Source organism: Peromyscus maniculatus, chromosome 3, assembly GCF_049852395.1.
Source record: "Peromyscus maniculatus bairdii isolate BWxNUB_F1_BW_parent chromosome 3, HU_Pman_BW_mat_3.1, whole genome shotgun sequence".
In the NCBI taxonomy this organism is placed as follows: domain Eukaryota; kingdom Metazoa; phylum Chordata; class Mammalia; order Rodentia; family Cricetidae; genus Peromyscus; species Peromyscus maniculatus.
In genome coordinates this window covers 18,723,128-18,747,904 of record NC_134854.1, presented here as the reverse complement: position 1 = coordinate 18,747,904, position 24,777 = coordinate 18,723,128, and the positions used below count along the sequence as shown (strand labels likewise).

General features: G+C 40.6%; 1 pseudogene; it reads left to right on the top strand.

The window, feature by feature from the left end:
• LOC102923852 (protein SET-like) overlaps window positions 1–24,404 on the top strand; it is a 61,456-nt pseudogene extending 37,052 nt beyond the window's left edge.
• Window positions 24,405–24,777: the final 373 nt, after the last annotated feature.

The following is a 24,777-nucleotide window of genomic DNA, read 5'->3' as shown; positions in this document are numbered from 1 at the left end:
AGATGATTTGTCCCTTTTCTTCAGTTGTCTCATTTGTCCAGTGTTCTTCAGATTCCTTAACCTTCATTCTCCTAAAAGACAAAAACAAAAACCTTTCCCCAAGACTAATTTTGGGGATGTTCCTTTTTGGCAAGTTATTATCTGATGAAATGAAAAGGCATGTTTTATTGATACAAGTTAGTTTAAATTGGATGTTCATGCTGGTTCTCTTGTTCAAATCGAACCTTTATCAATTTTGATGGTACCCACAGCTTATCTTCTCCTGTAGAAACAAAAGCAAAACCACGTCCCCAATGTAATACATACCCTGGTTTCCATTCTGAGGTCAGCACATCCTTAAAGTATATAGGCTGATTTAATTCTGTAGTTTTTTCTATTATCCAATGTCTCTCTGCAGCTGTTGTTCCTTTCTCATTGGCATTCAGAAAATTCAAAGTTAGAAGAGCATTATGCAGTCTATTTCTGGGGGTTTTTGTTACCCATTTCTGTTTATTTAGCATATCCTTTAGAGTTCTGTTTGATCTTTCTATAACTGCTTGACCTGTAGGATTATGTGGTATGCCTGTAATATGCTTTATATTGTAATAAGCAAAAAACTGTTTCATTTTAACAGAGACATATGATGGAGCATTGTCAGTTTTGATTTGTGCAGGTATACCCATGATGGCCATAACTTCTAGCAAATGAGTGATTACAGAATCAGCTTTTTCAGAACTCAAAGCAGTTGCCCATTGAAATCCTGAATAAGTATCGATAGTGTGGTGTACATATTTCAATTTTCCAAATTCTGCAAAGTGAAACACGTCCATCTGCCAGATTTCATTTCTCTGAGTACCCTTTGGGTTACATCCTGCTGGTAATGGCGTCTGATTGTAGAAGGAACAAGTAGGACATTTCTTTACTATTTCTTTGGCTTGTTGCCAGGTTATGGAAAAATCCTTTTTTAAACCTTTACTATTAACGTGATGTTTTTTATGAAATTCTGAGGCCTCCAGCACATTTCCTATCAATAATTTATCAATTTCATCATTGCCTTGTGCTAGAGGGTCTGGCAGACCAGTATGGGATCGAATGTGAGTTATATATAAAGGATGATTTCTTTTCCTGATTGTATCTTGTAATTGAATAAATAGTGAAGTTAATTCTGAAGCATCAGGGATAAATTCTGCAGTCTCAATATGTAACACCACTCTTTCAGCATACTGAGAGTCAGTTACTATGTTGAGAGGTTCTGAAAAATCCATTAATACCAACAGAATAGCATACAATTCTGATTTTTGAACTGAATTATACGGACTTTGAACCACTTTACTTAAATTTTCTGATTTGTAACCTGCCTTTCCTTCTTTGTTGGCATCTGTATAAAATGTACGAACTCCAGATATGGGTTTTTGCCATACAATTCGAGGCAAGATCCAATCAGCTCTCTTTATAAGATCAATTCTATTGCTTTTGGGATATTTGCTGTTAATTTCTCCTAAAAAATTACTGCAAGCTCTTTGCCAAGGTTCACTTTCTGTCCATAATTTTTCAATGTCCTCCTTAGTTAATGGTACGACAATTTCTGCTGGGTCTATGCCTGCTAATTGACGAAGTCTCATTTTTCCTTTGTAAATCAAGTCAGAGATTTTTTCCACATAAGTTTTTAATTTTTTATTTGGTTTATTTGGTAAAAATATCCATTCCAATATAATATCTTCCCTCTGCATTAATATTCCAGTAGGAGAACGCCTAGAAGGTAAGATAACCAAAATGCAATCCAGCTTTGGATCAATACGATTCACGTGTCCTTCATGCACTTTCTTTTCTACCAAGGCTAATTCTTTCTCAGCTTCAGGTGATAATTCTCTTGGACTATTTAAGTCCTTGTCACCTTCTAATGTTTTGAACAAATTAGTCAGTTCATCATTTTTTACCCCAACAATAGTTCGTAGATGAGAAATATCTCCAAATAATCTTTGAAAGTCATTAAGAGTCTGTAGTCTATCTCTCCGAATTTGCACCTTTTGGGGTCTAATTTTTTGTAGCTCTATTTTATATCCTAAATAATTAATAGAATCTCCTCTTTGTATCTTTTCAGGAGCAATTTGTAATCCCCAGCAAGGCAAAATTTTCTTTACTTCTTCAAACATTATTTCTAAAGTATCTGCATTTGAGTCAGCTAGTAAAATATCGTCCATATAATGATAAATTATAGATTTAGGAAATTTTTTACGTATCACTTCCAATGGCTGTTGTACAAAATATTGGCACAGAGTTGGGCTATTCAACATTCCCTGTGGGAGGACCCTCCATTGAAATCTTTTAACCGGTTGAGAATTATTATAAGTAGGCACTGTAAAAGCAAATCTTTCTTTGTCTTTTTCTTGTAAGGGTATTGAAAAGAAACAGTCTTTTAAATCAATAACTATGAGAGGCCATCCTTTTGGTAACAGAGTAGGCAAAGGCATCCCAGATTGTAGAGAGCCCATTGGCTGAATTACTTTGTTAATTGCTCTAAGGTCTGTTACCATTCTCCATTTACCAGATTTCTTTTTAATAACAAATACAGGAGAATTCCAAGGGCTGGTTGATTCTTCAATATGCTGAGCATTTAACTGTTCTTCTACCAGCTCTTCTAAAGCCTGGAGTTTCTCTGTTGTTAAAGGCCATTGCTGGACACATACAGGCTTGTCTGTTAACCATTTTAAAGGTAGAGCTGTTGGTGTCTTTGGAAGATCATCAGTTATTGTGCCCTGTTCTTGTATAATATGGATGGCTGGTGACCACTCATTAGAACAATATCTTCTAATATTTCTCTCAGTAACATGTGCTAGTTTATGATTTGTTTCTGAGATTGGAGGGATGTTAATCTGAGTATTCCATTGTTGCAACAAGTCTCGACCCCACAGGTTCATAGTTATGTTAGCCACATATGGTTTTAATTTTCCTCTCTGTCCTTCTGGACCTATACATTCGAGCCATCTTGCACTCTGTTTCACCTGAGATAATGTCCCAATTCCTAACAGTTGAACGTTTACCTCCTGAAGAGGCCAAGTTGGATGCCAAAATTCTGGTGCTATTATGGTAACATCCGCACCTGTGTCTACCAGACCAGACAACAAAACACCATTTATTTTTATCGTTAATTTTGGTCTTTGTTCATTAATAGAAGTTTGCCAAAAAATTTTCTTTATGTTTTCTCCTGAATTTTCTATTCTCTCTGTTTCATCATTCTGACCAGCATGATTTATTCCAATAGGCATTTGGTTATTTAATCGCTCTCCAGAGCAGGCATTTCCTCTATGGCTGCCAGAAAGGTTTGAACTGGATTTGCACTGGGGGCCTGCCTGAGGCCCCTCTGGGAGTTTCCCGAAGACTGAGGCAAAGGATTACCCTGTCTGTCCTTTGTTGATCTACATTCGTTGGTCCAGTGTTTTCCCTTACCACACCTTCTGCATACTCCAGAAGGAAGGGGCATTCTGTTGCCATTGTTCCTTGAAGAAACATTGTTTCTGGAAATGACCTGTCTACAGTCCCTTTTCAAATGTCCTTGCTTTCCACATCCAAAACATCTAACACTCCTCAAACCTTTTGAAATTACTTCTCCTACCCATGTATCATCATGCTCATCAGCTTCAACATTAATTGTTTCTCTAATCCAATCTTCCATAGGTGCAGATCTTGCCCTTAATGGCCTGATTATTCTTTTGCATGCTGCATTCGCATTCTCAAAGGCCAAAGATTCAATTATTGCCTTACCAGCTTCTGAATCCGAGACCATTCTCTTTACTGCTGAAGCCAGTCTTTGTAAAAAATCTGTAAAAGACTCTTTTGGGCCTTGCTTCACCTTTGTAAATGACTCAGATTTTTTTCCTGGTTCCTCAACTTTGTCCCATGCATTCAAGGCTGCCGTTCGACATAAAATTAGGGTTTGGACATCATATAAACATTGTGCTTGTGCTGAAGCATATTGGCCTTCGCCCATAAGCTGATCCTGGCAAACTTGTACTCCTTTATCCCTCCATTGTTTTTCTATGTTTTTAGCCTCCTCCTTAAACCAAGTCAGAAATTGAAGTCTCTGGCTGGGTTCCAGAACACCTTGTGCAAGGTCCCGCCAGTCCTGTGGTACTATCCTATTATATGTTGACCAAGTGTTTAACATTTGCTTTACATATGGGGAATGCATGCCATAAGATACTATTGCCTCCTTAAACCTTTTTAAATCCAACATTTCAATTGGAGCCCAAGTATTTTGTGTAGCCATTTGATCAGGCATCTGCTGTACAGTTACAGGATAAATTAAGGGTGACTGTGTGAAAACAGGCTTTCTTTCTGCAACCTTATGATCCCGACTTGAAACAACTTCACTGTTAATTTCTTCTGTCTGAATTTTTACAGGTTTAACAAGTTCTTCTAAAGCTGTTATCCTGGCACTTAAATTGACTATCTTTTTAAATATTAAAATGTGGATTATTATAGTGATAAGGTGCATAATTCCACCAATACTAATATTATATAGTTGTTCCATTGCCAGACTGCCTAAAATTTCGAACAAAAACCAATTTTCTTCCAATGTACACATAAAACCCATTTGTTTTTTAATGTGGAAAAAATTCTCTTTTAGATAGTTTCCTTTAAAATATCTGATATATTATGACTTACCAAATCTGCGTAGAACAGTAGAAATCCGAGGGGATTTTCAAAGCAGCCACCTAGTGTCCCAGGTGTAAATCCAGAGAGAGAGAGAGAGAGAGAGAGAGAGAGAGAGAGAGAGAGAGAGAGAGAGAGAAAAGAGAGAACACACAAGAAAGCGTAGCCGGCTAAAGCTTAAATGCAGCCACGTGTTCCCTCTTGTGCCGAGTCAAGGCTTGGGTCTGGCTTCCTTAAGCTCCGACCACGTGCGTTGGCTTTACAGGCAGGGCCCTGTTCGGCAGGGCAGGTCTGAGTTGTTTGTAGCACCGGCTTTAGGCAAGCTGCTCACAGACCTAGGCCCGGGCTAGAAGTTGCTACCCGGACTAGGAAGCCGGCAGCTCAGACTAGGAAGCTGGCAGCTCGGACTAGGACGCCGGAAGCTCGGACTAAGACGCCGGCCGCTTCCTGCCGCTTCCTCCGCCGCCTGCCACCGCCTGCCGCCCTTGCGGGAAAGCGGACCTGCCGTCAAGCCAAGCGGTTTTTAATGGATTCTTGTCACGTTGGGCGCCAGATGTAGATGTAACCAACCGTCTTATTAAATAAGAAACACAGAAACAATGTAAAAGAGAAAGCCGAGAAGTCAGAGCTCAGAGCTAAAATCTCACCCTTCCTCCTGCTGTCCCAGCTTCGCGAAAAGAGACCTACTTCCTGTCGGTTCGTTTTTTTAAAGTATGTTGTTCTGCCTTCTCATTGGTTGTAAACCCAAACACATGACTGCCTCGTCATTGTCTGAATGTACAGCCCCCTAGGTCTTAAAGGCATATGTCTCCAATGCTGGCTGTATCCCTGAACACACGGAGATCTTATGGGATTAAAGGCGTGTGCCACCACCGCCACACTCTTGCTATGGCTCTAATAGCTCTGACCCTGAACACACAGATATCTATGGGATTAAAGGCGTGTGCCACCACCGCCACACTCTTGCTATGGCTCTAATAGCTCTGACTCCCAGACAACTTTATTTATTAACATACAATCAAAATAATAATTCAGTACAATTAGATTACCACCACAATAGATAGATAGATAGATAGATAGATAGATAGATAGATAGATAGATGATAGATAGATAGATAGATAGAGAAGGGATTTATTAGGCTGTCTTACAGGTTGCAGTCCAGCTAGTCCAACAATGGTTGGCTGTGAATGGAAAGTCCAAGAATCCAGCAGAAGGTGTGGCCTTGATTAAAGTTGTGCTTTCCTGCCTCAAGATCCAGATTAGAAGTGGATCTTCCTCCTTTAAATTAGGCAAAAATCCCTCACAGGTGTGCCCTCCACTTTTAGATTTTAGTTAATTCCAGATGTAGTCCAGTTGCTAACAAAGACTAGCCATCCCATGAGCTAAACTAAGTTCTGAAAACAGTTTTCCCCATTAGTACCTTGCCCTGTTCCTTTCATGATGGTGTCTGTTGATGTCTCGAAGTGAAATGATAATGATTGGTTGGGCAGTGGGGATAGAGAGATTACTAGAAAACAACAAAAAGCTCTTGGTGGGAGTGACTGAAACAGCATAGTGTTTCAAGTCATAGACAAAAACATAAACCAAAGGAATCTTCCTCTCTTTATAAGTAGCCTGTATTGAATATTTTTTTTATAGTAAGAAAAGATCTAGCCAATGTATAGGGACATACATTACTTTTCTTTATTCTGAAAGTTATTTTTATGTAACTATATGTGGTGGTAATCTAATTGTACTGAATTATTATTTTGATTGTATGTTAATAAACAAAGTTGTCTGGGGGTCAGAGCTATTAGAGCCATAGCAAGAGTGTGGCGGTGGTGGCACACGCCTTTAATCCCATAGATATCTGTGTGTTCAGGGTCAGAGCTATTAGAGCCATAGCAAGAGTGTGGTGGTGGTGGCACACGCCTTTAATCCCATAAGATCTCTGTGTGTTCAGGGATACAGTCAGCATTGGAGACATATGCCTTTAAGACCTAGGGGGCTGTACATTCAGACAGTGACGAGGCAGTCATGTGTTTGGGTTTACAACCAATGAGAAGGCAGAACAACATACTATAAAAAAACGAACCGACAGGAAGTAGGTCTCTTTTCGCGAAGCTGGGACAGCAGGAGGAAGGGTGAGATTTTAGCTCTGAGCTCTGACTTCTCAGCTTTCTCTTTTACATTGTTTCTGTGTTTCTTATTTAATAAGACGGTTGGTTACATCTACAACTATATAAATTTTAATATAGTTTTTATATAAATACATTAAGTATATTTATTATAAATATATTTTTATATATATGATTTCCATTGCATTATTTTATTCTAAAAGTTAGTCTTCCATTCATCTCTTTATATGCATCCCGCTAACTTCCCCCCGCTCTGTGGCAACCACTGATCTTTCCCACTGTCACATGTCTTGCCTTTCCCGGCATGTCATCTGTTGTAGTATATGAGACCATACAATACATAATCTTTTTAAGACTGGCTATTTTAACAAAGAAAAAGTCTAAGTTTTTTGAAGTTCAAGAGAAAATCATGAATTTATTTTCTAAAACTGTGCTGTACTCCTAACATAGTGAATTTGAAAAATGTTAGCAAACCTTACATTGAAAGGCAAATAATATGGATCTAGCTTTTAGGGGAAAACATCTGGCATTCATTCAGTGCCTCCTTCACTTGTATTTAAAGACAGACCATATCAGCTTTTTCTAATTTTGTATTAGAAATGGATTCTTTTCTCCACTATGACTTGAAAATAATGTCTTTTTGCCGGCCAATAACATTCTATTTTTTTTTTTATCAACTTTTCATTGTTCCCAAGTTTTAACTCATTTCGTTTTGTTTGCTTTACAGTATGAGCATGTTCTCAACTTCTTTGAGTAAATGCCAAGATGTGAAGTTATTGGCTGTGTTGATGGGTGTTTATTTTCATAAAAAATAGCCATGTGGTTGTGCCATCTTTTGTTGCCAGCACTGAATGAGAGCTCATGTAGCCCGGCATCCTCAGCATTTGGTTAGTATCCTCAGTTTGGCTTTCAGCCCTCCTAAATGTACTGCATTGTTAGCTCATGCCCTTTTCTATGGTTAATGATGGCCTCTAACTGTAAACCAACTCTTTACCAATGGGTTTTTAAGGAATTTTCTAATCTCATAAACTTATACAGAAAAGCAGCAGACAAATAGTAACCAAGATAATTTTTCAAAAAGGAAATTGACTTAGAGGGAAATGCTTGCTAAGGTTCTTGCCTTCTTTACTTACTTCTTTTCTATCCTCTAGCTCAGATCATTTGATCTCAAATAAAACACACCCCAATATAAAGATTTGTTACAAAGCTATAATAAACATAGCTTATAGTATTGGCATTGAGATAGACAAGTATACAGTGCATCGTCCAGACAGTGGCAGCAAATTCACACCACATAGAAACAGGCCATTTCACAGATCTGTGGAGGGAGAATGGATCCAGCTATCTTGTTGTGACAGTTGGTAACCAAACAAAAGAAATGTTTGCTTGAGATGCGGCATTCTATTCAACAACAAATTCCAAATGTACTGAGTGTTTAATATATGATTGGAAAATCGAGACTCTGGACTTAAGAAGAGAATATGTAAGACTGTCTTTGAAGTTTAAAAACTTAGCAGAATGTAGCAATAAATTCAGTACCATTGAACACTATTGGCTAATAGAATGAAATCATGAAAATAAAAGAGAAATGACTGATATAATGCATATAGCTGATAAGGATTAATGTCTAAATAAATAACCCTGTAGTGGGTAGCCATTCCAGCTTGGTTCTGGAAGTTCCAACCCCCATTGAGACTCTGGCAACTGTCACGCCTACGAGGCGGGGCGAGGGGAGGCGCCTGGGGACCCGAGAGCTGGATGGGCCAGCGCTCGCTCTGGGCGCGCTCTCGGTGCCTGCCGGAACGCTGACCGGTGCAGATTGACTGTGCAGAGCTCCGGAGAACACCGCTGGACGGCATTACACCTTCCCCAGACCCTGCGACCTACCCATTACTTAATTTGTGAGTTACGCCATTTAATAAATATCCTTTTAACTACGTGGAGTGGCCAAAATAATTTCTCCAACAAATGGCGCCCAACGGCTCGAGTTTCCACCTTAAACCTGAGAATATTTAATAACCAATTCTAAACAGAGCCAAAAACAGGTTCCTGCTTCTTGTCTCATACGGGCAGCTAGAAGCCACAAAACGCATCTTTAAACACTGGCGGGTTGCTGGCGGGTGTGTTTGACCGGCGGTGGAAATGAGGCGTCTGCCAGCGGCACATTACGCTGTGTGGTAGATTTAGTCTTTACTAGTATTAAAAAAAAAAAAAAAAAAAAAAGAGGTTTCTGGGCTACATGCTGCTTTGATAAGAGCGTAGACCTACTATTTCTGAGACTTAATGATTCCCAGAGCTGGCGGAAAACGTACCACCGCCACGTTGGGAAGCTGAAGTGGGCGGAGCCAACAGACAGCGCTGTTTCAGTCTTACAATGGTGCAGTTTAAAGCAATAGGCTCGAGGTAATATAAAAAATAAGCCACATAAAGATGGCTACCACACAGAGAATCTGGATTATGTTCTCTTTGATATTCGTAACTGAAGAAAAACATTTGATTACAAAAGCTGTTGAGTTATGCCAAAATGTATATTTTAAAGGTACCTTGACTTCACAATTTGGATTTAAGGATATGTTGCTTTGGAAAAGAGGTTCTGCTTTTGTTTCCACAGAAAGCCAGAGGCTGTGGATTTGTTCCAGATTAAGATACATCAGGTTTCACCAGCCAAGACCCCCTGAAAGATATCCGATGACACCATGGCCCAGATGATCCAACATCCAGAGCGGTTTCAAGGCAACTGTCTCCCACAATACAGCCTCAAGGACTACCCCATAGGCCTAAAATTTTCTTTGCGTTCCCCATAGGACACAGCGCCCCCCTCCAGCAGGAAGTAGTAAGAGATGCTACGCCCAAATTCCCAAATATACCAAGCTGGCTTTAGAGGTGGAATTGGCTCACTCCCCCTCTAAACCCAGACATATTGCTTAAAAAAAATGGTTAAGAGATTCTTGTGTCCCAAATCAGAAGAGCCCTCTGGTGTGGGACAGAGAAAAACCAATATTTTTATTTAAAACAGGTTGATTATAAATGTGATCTCTTTCTAAAAAAGAAAAGGGGATATGATATAGATATATAGGAGTATATGGAGAAGATAAGATAAAAGGGTGGATTGATGAACCTACTTTTGGAGAACAATTTGTTTAAAATGTTTTACATTGGTATAGATTTTAGTTTATGTTTAAAATGTTTTACATTGGTATAAATTTTAGTTTATTGATGCAGGCTTGAAGTTAATTTTGTTATACTGTATATATATATTTCTATTCTTGTTTGAGGTATTATGTTTAACTCATTTAAAATTGTAATGGATAATTAAAAATAGATTAATAATCAGTCATCTATGATAATCATATTTGCAGCCATGTTAGTTAAGTCTTCTAGGTATACATAGATATATTTCAGATAGATAGGTAATCTTCAAACACTTCATAGACCTAGAGAATATGGCATTTAAATAACTTAAAATTCTGTTGATGTGAGACACAATTGCTCCTGGCTGCACCAATTGATCCCGAGAGAATGTTGGGCTTCTAGACATTTCCATTTGGAAGTTTGTCTTTTTGGCACAAAATGGCCTACTTGGCAAAGAACTGCCCTTGTCTTGATGGCTGACAGTACGAATGCAATGCTCTCCTTTCTGGACAAGCGGGACACAAGGAAAGCGACCACTGTACTCTGCCAAGACAGGGTAAGATGGTCTTTCAGAAATCCTGCTTCTGAAAATGGTCTGTCAGATACTCTAGGCCTGTAGCCAATTTGAATGCACCAACAATGCTGAGAAACATTAGGTGACTGTCCAGGCTGCCAGCTGTCTTGGTCTACTCTTGCAAGATTCCCGAAAGTTACTTGCATCCATCTACCATTTCTCAGGGACCATTATGTTCCTTCTCAGGTCTTTGATGGGATTGAAGACTAGCAGTTATAGTTACAACTTAGTATATATAATATCTTAGATAGAACATATTAAGTATTAGGTTCAGGTTCTTTAGGATAGGACACCTTTGAATGATCTTTATAACATGCTGTTTACCTATGCTCTATACTTCTCTGGATTTTAGTATGTGTTTCTTGCTTGATATTGTTTGCATTGGTTGTAGTTACATCTTATCTAGGTCATTATCTCTCATTATTTCTGGACAATATTTGATAACCATTCCTTTGTATATAGTCTTGTATTAGTTTAGAACCTTCTTATTTAGACAAAAAGGGGGAGATGTAGTGGATAGCTTGGTTCTGGAAGTTCCAACCCCCATTGAGACTCTGGCAACTGTCACGCCTACGAGGCGGGGCGAGGGGAGGCGCCTGGGGACCCGAGAGCTGGATGGGCCAACGCTCGCTCTGGGCGCGCTCTCGGTGCCTGCCGGAACGCTGACCGGTGCAGATTGACTGTGCAGAGCTCCGGAGAACACCGCTGGACGGCATTACACCTTCCCCAGACCCTGCGACCTACCCATTACTTAATTTGTGAGTTACGCCATTTAATAAATATCCTTTTAACTACATGGAGTGGCCAAAATAATTTCTCCAACATAACCCCTCTAAGTTAATAACTCCTTTCACATAATTAGCTTGGAAAGTTCTAGACACACAAATTCAGTGATTCAGGATGGCTTCTCTTTAACCTTTGTCCTAGAAAAGTCCATAGAAAGATAAGGAAAGAATTGTGGGATTTTTCATCAATGAAATAGTTCATAATAGTTAATATGATTAAACCATAAGAACATGCCATTGGAGGAGAAAAAGAGCTTTGCAGAAAGCACATACTCTTAATGAAATTTTTGAAAAATGTGAAACAATATTAGATGCTGTGCATAAACACTCACATATATCACAGAAGCATGGCAATGTAAGTAGCAATAGTAAACATTTTCAGTGTGGTGTCTACCTCTGGAGATACATGTATATTATTTCTTAAGCTTGTCTTTGTGAATATGGATCTCTACCAAACTCTTAAATCTTATTTGCATTTGCATGCCTCTAATATTTCTTATTTATGGATAAAGTATATTGTGTCTATAATGGAGTGCTGTGCACAAAACAAGATGTTATTGAAGCCCTGGGCAAGGCTCTATCACCCTCCACCACACCTAGGGCGGACTCCTTCAGATGTGCCATGACCCTGCTTCTCATTACAGTCTTCCATCCTTGACCTAGAGCCCTGCCTCTCCTTCGTCATCTTCATCTTCAAATAACAGCAGTCCCTGTGTGCCATGTCCTCTAAACCGTCTTCAGCCACACCCACCCCACTGTGGGTTCTTGTTCAGCCGGGTACCAGCCAAAGGAGACTACAGACACCCGGCATCTGTTATTTACACTTTTTGCATGTACACCTTGGCTTTATGGAATGTTTTGAGAGCCATTTTTCAGGCATTTCTGAAACAACCAATGACACGGTATTAATAAAACATCTCTCCCAGCATGAGCACTTACTGACTGTTCTCATTAACTGAGCCTCCGATGATGTCTGCTGAGTGACTTTCCTTGAATAGCACTTATTCGTGTGTAACTCTAGCTTCCCTATTTGACATTCTGCCTAAATATCTACAACTCTGTTTAATAGTGAAGCACAGACTGCTCCAAGTTTTTATTGCCACCCTTGGAGCTATTTCATCGTGTTTTCTGTGCACAATACCCAGAGCTGAACTAGCACTTGCCGGAACGATGCTATAATGCATCCTCTTCAGGAAGTTTCTGCTGCCTAACATTCCTCCATTACTGCTAGAAGATGCCTTCATTTGGGGGAAAGTTGGATTCTCTGAAAAGTGGCAAAGATGTTTTATAGGGAAATGTTTAGTTCTAGTCACTCCGAGTGATGTTACCACACTCAATGTGCAGACCAAAAGAGAAACTAACCTAAAAGAACAAAGATAACCTAAAATGACATTCTTAAAATGTATTTTTTAGAAAGTTAATTATAAAATGTACATCTAGGGTCTGGAGAGACATCAAAGAGCACTTACTGCTCTTGCAAAGGACCCAAGTTTGGTTCCCAGTACCCACATGGAGGTTCACAGCTGTCTATAACTCCAGTTTTAATTTATCTGGCTCCCTCTTCTGGCCTCTGGCTGCTACATGGTTTGCTTAGATATGTTCAGGCAAAATACTCATACACATAAAATAATAATGAATAAATATTTTAAAATAATCTGGAAACAGAAAAGAACCCAATCAAAGATGTGATTGCTGGGGTAATTAACTAGTCAAATTCTGATGTGCCCAGAGCTTTTGCTCTGACCACAGACTCCCCTCCCTTTCCTGTTTCCCTTCTCATTGCCAATAACTCCATCTCCTGTGTCTCTGATCCCATTTTGATGCCTGCTAGAATGAATTGCCATGGTGGTCCTACCTGATCTTGAGCTCGCTGAGCATTTCTTTATATCATGAATGTGTTCTTTCCTTCCAGGCTGTCTTAAAACAGCTTGCTCAGGTCCCTTCTGTAAGAACTTATTCCGTTTTCACAATGGAAGTGCATCCTCTCCTTAAGTGGCTGATGGAAGAAGAGCTTTCATGCTGCCATGGACATTTGCATCAGCTTGAATCAAAATAAATGAACTTTAATTTTTTAGTGTGTGTGTGTATGTGTGTGTGTGTGTGTGTGTGTGTGTGTGTGTGTGTGTGTGTGTTTACACTGCACATATATCTGTGCACCTGTTGAGTGCCTAGTGCCCAAAGAGGCCAGAATAGAGAATTGGACCCCTGGGACCAGATTTTCAGATGGTTGTAAGCCACCACGTGGCTGATGGGAATGGAACCAGGGTCCTCTGAAAGGACACTTGGTGCTCTTTACCACTGAGCCATCTCTCTAGGCTATACATGAACTTTTGATTCTGAAATTTTGAATGCTGTAAAAGGGAGCTAAGAAAGAGTGTGGGGAGTGTTGGTGCCAGTGTTTGAGGTTTGGGTTTCCTCAATCTCACACCCTGAACAAAGGGCCTGCCTTTCCCTTGAGCTGCACAATGGCTTAAGCCCTGCAAGTGTGGGTAGATCTCTACCTTTCTGTCCAGGTTTTGCAGCTGCCACCCAAGAAGACCTGGAGTGTGCCATGTTCCCATGGAACAAAATGGAACACGCAGAGGGAGCTCGCCCAGCCCTCGGCTTTTCCCTCAATCAGAATGCAGCTTCCCACGCTTCCAAGAAAAGCAGCTTTTGTAAGCACTCCAGTGTCCTGGGGCCTGAGTCCTTACCTTAGACCACGCTAAACCTCATTTCTTACCCATCTCTGTAGCTAATTTGCTTGTCCCAGAGGGCCGCATTATGTAGTAATAAGCATTTGTGCTTCCTGCGTGTGAGCTGCATCCTTAATCTTGGCTCGAAATTAAATGCTGGGTGGAGGCCCAGCTCCTGAGCGGCAGCAACGTGTAAGATATTGGAACAGAAGAGGCGCGTTCTCCCTAGGCTCTGTGGAGTAGGTTCTTTTGGCAGGGAAGGGCACTAGAGGTCTCAGTGGGTAGTAGACAATCAAAATATTCTAGGGAGGCTTAGGAAAGTGCTGCCTGCTCAGTTTCCCCTCTTCTCTGCCATGCATGCTTATCAATTTTTGTTGTTCCAGATTCTGATGGCCATCACTAAAGTCTGAAGCAGGAAGAACATGTGTGTCTCATTGCTCCCCCACAAGGAAGAAAAAATTCAGGCAGCAAAGCGTGTAGAACCAGGTGTGCTACACACAGGCATCATTTTATCATGGCAGAGAATTCAATGTCTTCAGTCTGAGGTCTTATTTCCAAAACTGTTGAAAAACTTACTCATACATAATGGAGTGATATAAACTATAGAAGACATTGCTTGCCTGCAGGGTTGAAAACTGGCGAGTCTGATCATCTGTACACAGCACCTTCTGAAATCTCATTTATCAGATTAAGATCCAGTTTTCTAACTGAGAAAGAGGTGTTCACAAATTGGGTGAATATGTGGAATGTAAAATTCAGATTTTTTTCTCAGCGTATGTGATACTATATGTGATATGTACAAACCAAATGATATCACTATTCGTTTCTGTGTTAGTTTTTTAACAAGAGGACATGACTTGTAGAAGCAGATTGGGAAAGGGACCTGGGAGGACTGAGGTAGGGAGTGGGCATGGATATGATCTGAATACATTGTACTCATGTATAAAATTCCAGAGAATAAATTCAAAGCTTTTAAAAATATTCCTGTCTGACATAAGTGGGGAAAAAAACTCTTTGTATTTGTTTGGGGTTTAAGTTTTTGTTTGTTAAGACAGGATCTCATGCAGCCCAGGCTGATTTTGAACTCACTGTGTCATCTAGAGTGACTTTGAACTTCTGATCTTCCTCCCTTCACTGTTCAAGCCTCAGGGTTACAGTTTCGTGTTAATGGTTTGGGGGTTGAGGGGGAAGAACTTTTGAAAATGCATTTTATTTTCCCTCTGAAATGTTTAAGAACAATATATCAGAGCACACAGAGAACCATATAAATGCCTCTTCTACTATCTTTCCATCATATTTTCTTAATCTTACTTCCTCTGACTCTTAGAAGCTGAGAGAGGGAACCTCGGGGAATTATTCTTGGGCTGTGCTCTGTAATTTCATAAGCCATTCTGTATCTGTATATTCATTTCCTTCTAGTGACTAAGTGGATGTCTTTAATGTCTCTTTCCCAGATAAAAGCCCAGGAGACGAGCAGGTGAGGAGTGAATCACAGGTCACTATCAACCACTGATTACAGAGTAGCCTCTGCAGGACCAGACAGAGATGACGGGAAATGGGGTAGGTCAATCCGGATGATGGGATGCTCCCTGAAAAGCTGTGACTTGCCTTCTGGGTAGAGATATTTCTAAGAGCACAGACTTTTTTCTCTTAAAGAAAAAAAGCTTTAAAAGCTTTAAAAATAAAATTTGAAAGTCATAACCAGTAGTTGCTGGGCCTCCTTTACTTCAGTACATTACACAGCCCATAATAGATGTCAGAGGAGGAGGAGTAATATGAAGAGAGAGAGAGAGAGAGAGAGAGAGAGAGAGAGAGAGAGAGAGAGAGAGAGAAGGGAGAATAGTTTAAATTCTTAGGGCATTTTTTACACACAAAATATATTTTAAAATGTACAGATGAATCTTAAACAGAAAAACTACAACTCACCTTAGATTTCAGGCATTACCCAGGATCCTTCCCTCACCCCTTAATCCAGGGCAAAGCCAAGTGAGAACACATGCCCAGAATGTGCAAACATGCAAGGTTCAATCCCAGCAAAAATTAACAAACAAACAAAAATCCCACAAAAGACAACACATGCTCCAGATACAGAGACAGCAGTAACTCCATCACCCTAACGTAGTATGCCTTGCACGATCCAAGTTAGTCGTAGGCCTGGAGGTCCTTCACACACCCCTGCAGACAGCCAGGTGGGAGTTTTCTCTCTATGTATATATACCTTTGACTTTACCAGGTTGTGTCAATTTGTTCTCTACAATAATTGTACCAATCTACACTTTTCCAAGCCATGAAAAAATGTGTTTTCATCAACCCACAGCTTCTAAGCATGGCTTCTTTCTCTTCTTCCTACAGAGTAATAGGTGTAGCTACTGTAAATTTAATCTGCATTTTTGTGCTGTGAGACATCTGTTACTGTTGTACTGGCCACTCAGGTTTATTCTTCTGTTCCTCAGTAAATCATCCTATGACTATCTCTAACTGTTATTGTCTTTATAGTCTTTTTATTGATTTATATAGGTTGTTTAAGATTCCCAAATACCAGCCCTCTGGTTGTTATATGCACTGAAAATACATTTCACAAATTGACTTTTCTGCTTCCCTAAGATTTTTTAATGCAGTTTATATTTTAATATAATTAAATGCATTTATCTTTGCTTTTGTGATCACAGCAGCATTGTTCATTGTAATAAAAAAGGAAACATCCTAATAGCATATCTTTATAAAAATGGGGAAATGAATTAGTTTGGATCTATTCAAACAATATAAGGCTATGACACAGCGAATGTATTAGACCACACATATCACTACAGGTAAATCCGATCAACAGAAGTCTGAGTGGGAAACCCAAGTAGAAGATACCAAGCAATAAACACTAAATTTCAAAGTCAGGTTTGCCCTGTAGTTCTTTCTTTCTTTTATTCTTTCTTATTCCATGGTGTATATTCAATTTATACAATACTATGTTACATATGGGCATTTTACACACACACACACACACACGTGCACTTACACATGCGCACGCGCACACACACACAGTGCATTGAGACACCACCACCACCACCACCACCCCCGTGATAGAAGACAGTAACACTGAAACAACAGTGGCAGCCCCACATGTGATTTTCAAAGGAGAACAAGGACTCTAAAGGGAACTGGACTCGGGGCCAGTGTCATCCTATGATGGCAAAAAATCTGCCTCCACTCTTCCTGTGTCCTGAGAACCCAAGTAAAGTTGAACTTAAAAATAATAGACTGGCGTGTTGGCCAGGTGAAATTTCAAGATAGGAGAACATTCAGATCAGTGTCAAGAAAGCAGCTGCAACTATTTTAAAAGATCAGCATTACTAAAAAGAAGCCTTTTGAGCTGCACTGAGAGAACAGAAAAGCTATTCCCGGGGCAAAACCCCACTCATCCAGAGGCTACCTAATAATGACCCGAATTCATTTCAGAAGGAAACCTAAACGGAAGGGATTCCAAGCTCCTCCAAAGCAGCTGCCTAGGAATGTGTTTCATCAAGGTCTGCATACAGAAGCTCAAACACCCGTGGGCCAGCTGCGTCAGGCTGCATCGGGAGCGGCCTGAGGTTGGCAGCATGATCCCTGTGGTTTTGCAAGCATGGAAGAGAAAGGGTTGATGGGGTCCAGGAATCTCAGGTCCATGATATCAGAGAGGCCAATTGTGTGAAGCTTCGAAGAAAAGAGGAGAGCTGTTATGATGATCCCAGGACCATCACACATGCGTCAAGGAAAGCTGAAGTAATGAAACGGTGCCAGCCCAGGAAAAACTGTGCTGAGGGCAGCAGAGCTGGAGGACTGGGACCTGGAGCTGTCGGATTTAGTATGACTGATCCATGATATGCCTGGGATCTTCCATTTTGGAATATGATGTTTATTTTGTGCTATTGTGGTTTTGAAAGTATGTAACTTATTTTTTACTTTTATAGGAGCTCATGGTTAACAGACTTTGGACTTTTAAAGTGTTGGAATTTTTAAAGACTATGAGGATGTTTGAAGGTGGACTGAATTCCCTTTATAAAATGGTCATGAGCCCTTGAAAGCAAGAGGTGGAGGTTTTAAGCTTCACAGTGGTAGTTTTGAGACTCAACTTGACAAGGAGTGAGTAATTGTCAGTAGGAGACTGTCCTGGGAGATGCCTGTAGGGGATTATCTTGATTATGTTAACTGGGGTGAAAAGACTGTCCCACCACAGGTGGCACCATTCCCTGGTCAGGAGACCCTGGACCACATAAAATAAACAAACTGAGAAGTGTTCATCCATCTCTCTCTACTCCTTGACCACTTCTGTAAGCAGTCACTGCACCGGATTAACTGCTTCCTTTCTCGTACTAAAGTTGTTTAATTTTATCAAGTCTCATTTGTGAGTTGCTGGCTTTATTTCCTGAATGACTGATGTAGTAAGAAGGTCCTTGCTTTTGCCTATATCTTGTTTTCTTACTTATCACCACGTAAGATATAATAACTTCACATACAAAATTCTAGTGGCAATTTCAGTTGAAATTAACTCATTAAGAAAGTTTAAATATCATGTTAGAGTTGTCTACTATCCAAAATTCCAGAAAGCATTTAAACAGGCAATATGTGCTATTACTCATTCAGGATACACAGAACAACTACTAATGAAACTGAGCCCCAAAAAAGTATGCACTGCTTGCTCCCGAATCTTGGGGAAGAGAGAAAGTCTTAATACAGGCATCAGTGTTAAATCAAGTTTATGATTTCACTTCATAAGGAAGCTGAGGCTGTACTTCCTTTGTTCCTTGAGAGCTGTCACTCAAGGTACTCACATCACACCTATTCATTCCAGAAGGCACCAGAAATGAGAGCTTAAGCCTCTGAACAAAGCCAACCACCTGGAGTTTATAACAGCTATCCAACATTGGTCTGCAATGGATCTTGGGCAATAAGAAAACATCATTTCCTTGGAACATAAAATTTTGATCCCACAGGAAATATAGGATAAGAACGCATGGTTGAAAGTCAACATCCTGCCTACAGGGTGGTTATTTCCCAGGTGTGTGTCACCAATTCTAACTTTGGTGTTATTATCAAAGGCTTGTCTTCGCAGCCTCACTACCGACCAGTCATCAGAAAGCATCCAAGTCACTGCTGGTTCAACTTCAGAAGAATTCCAAAACAGGAGAAGGAAGAAGAGCGAGACTGAGCGCATGAAGAGCCTCATTATACCAAACTTAAAGGATAGCAGCAGTAGGAACAGGAAATCTGTCTCCACATTCTATGTACTAAAATAATAATACTGCTTGCTGAATACAGCAGTAGCTCTGGCTTCTGTGTCTGTCTCTAATGAGCTATTAGTCTATTCTGAGTCATGTGGAAGAAACTTAGAGTTGGCATTGATACAAGGAGTTCCTGGGAGGTTATCTCCCATGAGTAGACCCCAGCTCACTGCCATCACTGAAGCTATGTTACATTTACAGATACAAAGGATCACTGCCAGTTACAGTTAATACCAAAATATGACTTTTGTTGTCAAATGTAGGACTAGAGAACATTTTGATTATTTGTTTCTTTAATAAGCCAATCAGGCCAAAGACCAAATGTTTCATAAGAAGGAAATGAAAGAATTTTATCTGCAGCTTGGTGAGAAGAGATGCATAAAATTACAGAGGCTAATTTTGGTGTGCTACAGTATCATCATGGTACTAGAGCTTTCATAATTTTTTTTTGTAGAGACAGAGTTTCTTTGTGTAGCTCTAGCTGTCCTGGAACTCTCTCTGTAGACCAGGCTCTCTTGAACTTAGAGATATCTGCCTGCCTCTGCCTCCCAAGTGCTGGGGTTAAAGACATGCACCACCACCTGGCTGCTTTCATAACTTTTACTGTCTGGGCAAAAACAATACCAGAAGCATCCCTGATCTCTTTACTAATGACAAGCCCAATGCCACTGCCATCGCTTGTGTTTTGGACAGCATGGCTGTTACCAGATACAGCATGTTGACCTTAAACCCTGGAGTTCATTGGCACTTTTACAGCATTCGTCCTGAGTCTTGAAGATGAAATCCTCAGTGTTCAATGCCACATCCTTGCACAGCCCAGAGACAGACCTCACTGGGTGATGGGGGAATGAGGAAAAGACAAACACAGACACACAGATGCAGAAAGGCTGGGGTCAGGTGGGCTGGGCTCTCTCGGGGAGAAGCTCGGAGCGTTTCCTATAGACGACTGAAGAGCAGTGCAGGGTCAATAAATTGTCACAGCTGGACACGGTGGCAAAGTTACTAGGTACAGATAAACAAGGAGGTGCGGTTTATGGTACACAGCAGGATGAAGGAAACAGGTTTAGCTAATCTTAGTAGGAGTACCCTCCATATGTAAGGAGTCTTCAGACCATAAATATCCAGGGCGGGGGAAGCGAGTAAATATTTTCTGCACATGCTCTCAAAATACACACATGGACCAGAGGAAGGCCTTGCCATCCTTCTGACCTTTGCCATTTATCCATGGGTCTGAGGCTAGGGTCCTTGATAGAACAGTGTGCCTGTTACCAACACACCTTCACTCTGGACTTCGATGGCTTCTTCCTCTGCCCACAGTCCCGTCTTTAGGTAGGGGTATCTGTGCCAGTAGAGGGGCTTGCCTGAACCAGTCGAAGAGTAATTCAGCTTCTGGCTTGTGGTGGTTAGAATAAAAATGGCCCCCACAGACTCCTTTATTTGAAAACTTGGTCCTAACTGGTGGCTGCTTGAAAATGATTAGAAGCCGTGATCTTGTTGAAGGAGGTGTGTCACTGGGGTAGGCTTCAGAAGTCTCTTGCCATGCCCAGTGTATTTCCTCAGCTTCCTCTTTCCAGATCAGGGTGTGAGCTCTCAGCTGTACCAGTATCATGCCTGCCCACCGCCCTACTCCAGGCTCTGATGGGCTCCTGTCTCTCTGGCTCTGTAAGAGAGTGTAAGTTGCCTTGGTCATGGTGTTTTATCACAGCAACGGAAACCATGATTAAGACAGGCTTAGGGTCAAAATAATAAAAATTATTAGGGGTTAGGGAATAACAAGATGTCTATTTTGCTTCCTCTGATACTTAAAAAATTATTAATGTATTTTATGTATATGGGTGTTTTGCCTCCATGTCTTTCTGTGCACCACATGCATGCCTGGTGGGTGACTGTAAAAGCCAGAAGAAGGTGTGGGAGCCCCTGAAACTGGTGTTTCAGACAGTTGTGAGCCACTGGGAATAAAACATCTAGAGGAGCAACCAATGCTCTTAAACATGGAACCATCTCTCCAACCTCTTCCTCTAACACTTCTAAATACACTAAACACATGCTCTCAGGGTCCAGAAAAAAACCTGGGAGATTCTTTTCCTCACTAGCTTTTTTTGCTCATTCCCATTTTGATACCTGAATGCTGATATGTTTTGTGGTATGATGGACTCTGTGGTGAAATCTCCTCATGGTGTTAATAAAGATAAATCATAAGCCCATCCCATTTTAGTGACTCTGCCCATATTCACCAATCAGAAGCTTTTTCAGGACTTCCTCAATAATGAGAAGATAAATGACAACATCAACATTGAGAAAGTTGTGGCCTGTGTACAAATGTCCAGACAGCATCTGAGAGAGCTGGCCCATCCCTGCTTTGATACTCCTATTAATCTTTGGTATTTTAACTATTAGTACTATGTGCACCAGAAAAGGAAGGTGGATTTTCTGCAAGTGGACTTGCAGTGTGCTGCCTGGCGCGGGTGTTAGGAACCACACCTGGGATGTATGCAGGAGCAGCAAACACTGTTAACCACTGATCTCTCCAGCTCCACCAGTTAGTTCTTAAGATTCACTCAAACTACATTCATTATGAAGACCATGAAGCTGAAGAACACCAAGGCAAGATGAATGCTGAAAGCAAGCAGAAGATTCTTGTCTAATTCAATGAAATGGTCAGCTAGCTAGATAAGGATGGGGGAGAGAGGAGGGAGGGAGAGAGAGAGAGAGAGAGAGAGAGAGAGAGAGAGAGAGAGAGAGAGAGAGAGAGAGAGAGAGAGAGACCTTACAGGGGTCCTGAGGATGGAAGCACACATGTAGATCTAGTTTGCTCAAAACACCCTCAGTTAAAGTCTGTTATCCTGAGATAAATATTAATAGCTCTCCTTTCATTCCAAGTTAAAGCCTACATTATATGCTCATTCAGCTCATCTTGAACTACATGTTAGCCAAACCAGAGCAGACAATATATTTTGTGTAACAACAAACTTTACAGAACTGAAATTTTCAGAGAAAAAAATCTAGTTGGAGGTTTTTTCTTCATCCTTTAGTCTGAAATTTAGTACAAATACATGAGTGTATATTATGAATAGCTGGATGTGGGAACACAGAAAATGTGAATATATTGAGTTGAGTGGTTCTAAAAACATGTAGAAAGTGGAATTTATGCCCTGAAAAATAATATTCTTTTTAAAATAGGTGACAAAAAGTAGAACTATTGTATAACGAACTTTTTAAGGGACAGAAAATAACCAAATGAAATACAGCATAATGCTAACAGCAGTTGGCCTTGCAGAGCAGAGCTAGAAGAGCTTGGGGGTTTCTTTGTGAGCAGTGTAGCTATTATTTGCCTCACTGAAAGAAGCACACACTGCTTTTATAATTAAAAAAGTGTTTGCAGATGCTCACATTGATGCAGAAGGAAGCAAAACATTGTTAAACACAAGACATACTTAAGGTGATTCATAAAAGCTGGAGATTCAGGAAGATTCAAGGAGACCCAGTTATTCTAGAAAAATGCAAACAAAACTGAAGACCTGGGCCTCCAACAGCACAGGTGCAGGTCACATGCACAAAGGCAGGACAAGGACACATGAGTTCTCATGCTGAAGGCTATGAGTTACAAAAAGTTATAAGACACCTAGTTTCCCAAATAACAGAACAGCCTTCAAAACTTAGCAGCTGTAAGAGAAGCAAGAATGGTAAACACTTATATAACATCACTCTGCTTCCCAAGTGCACACATCATTTTTCTTTTCACAAAGAAAACCAGAGTCTCAACAACATAGAGATAAGCAAATATATCCCAAATCTCAACACAGTAAGCCATGTGCTCACACTAGAAATGTAAAGACTTTCTACCTGGACATATAACCTTGCCGTGTTATACAATTCTTGGATCAAAGTAAAATACACACATGAAATTTCAGCGTTTCTAAGGAATATTGGTAAATAGTCTATATATCAGAATCTATCAGGTACAATTAAGGCACTGACCACAGTAAAATTGATTACATCAAGTTTAAATTAAATTAATAATAAAAATCATCTAATTTAAATATCCTGCCTAAAAAGCTAGAAAACAAAACAAACAAAAATAACCATCCTAAAGAGCATCAGGAACAAGTTACTAAGAATTATTTACTAGTTCCTGTGAGTGTATTCCTGCTGAGAACACTGGCCTCTGGCCTCTGGCTTCTGGCTGGTCCCTGGTGCCATGCCCTACAACAGCAATCTGTGCTCCTGCCTCAGCCAGAGAGACCCAGACAGGCTCCTGCCCTGAAGCTGGAGGACACACCGGCCTCTCCTGGCCTGCTGAAGGGGGAAAAGAACAGCAAGAAGCAACTGAACATATGGATGAAGTACAACATGAAAGAGGCAGACTTGATGAACAAGCCAGTGAGGACATTCTGAAAGTAGAACAAAATTATAACAAACTCTGCCAACCATTTTTTTTTTTCAAAAGAGGTCAGAATTGATCACCAAAATCCCAGTTTGGTGGTAACAGCATTTGTCAGCCATCCACAAGTATCTGCACCGCTTGGGGAAGAAGACTAAAAGATCCTGCATTATTTGACCAGAAGAGAAGTAAATGTATACAGAAAAATGTAAACAAAACTGAAGACCTGGACCTCCCACAGCACAGGTGCAGGTCACATGCACAAAGGCAGGACAAAGACACGTGAGTTCTCATGCTGATGGCTACAAACTCCAGAAGGCTGTAAGATGTCCAATTTCCCAAATAACAGACACAACAGAATTTGAAGACACTAAATCAGGTTACAGAACAGATTTTCATTTTGATGGAAATCCTTACTTTTAAAATGAAGCTCTGTCCAAAGATTTTCATCTGATTCAGAGTGGCAACCCATCATCCAAGTCCACTGAACTCAAATGGAAGTCTGGTAAGGATTTGACAAAACGCTCTAGTCAGATGCAGAATGAGACCAGCAGGAAGACACAGCACACAGAGCCAGAGAGCAGCTTTACCAGTTTACTGACCCTTCTGAATCAGGTGCAGATGAGTTAGGAGAGGTCGTCAAAAAACAATATTTGGTGGAATCCTTTGCAGTACTATTTGGTTCCTGATATGGATGATGAGGAAGGAGAGATGGAAAATGAGATGATGAAGAGGAGGAGGAGGAAGGACTGGGAGATATTGATGAAGGGGATGAGAATGAAGGTGAAGAAGACAAAGATGATGATGAAGAGGAGGAAGGAGGGAGAGGAGGATGAAGGCAAAGATGACTAAGCACAGAAGACTGATGCATTCCCACCTTTTTGCTTTTCTTTTTTTCTTTTTTAATTTTCTCCAGTCCCTGGGAGCAAGTTGCAGTCATTCCCACCCCATCCCTCTTGTGCTCAGTCACCCTGTTTCTGAGGTCTCTCTCAACACCATGATTCTCAACTTGCTTTGGGGTGGGGGGTGGACACCTTGAGCAAAATACAACGGGAAAAGAATCTCCACTTTTCTAAGTTCATTTTGATCTTTTCTTGTCTTAAAAACTGTAGATTCAACACTACCACTGTGCTCTGTGGGAAAGAATAAAAGCCCTCCTGCCACCTTGGCTCTGTTGGAGGGTGGAGGGTGCCAGGCCCCTGAAGTGGTGCATTGGATTCTAGCT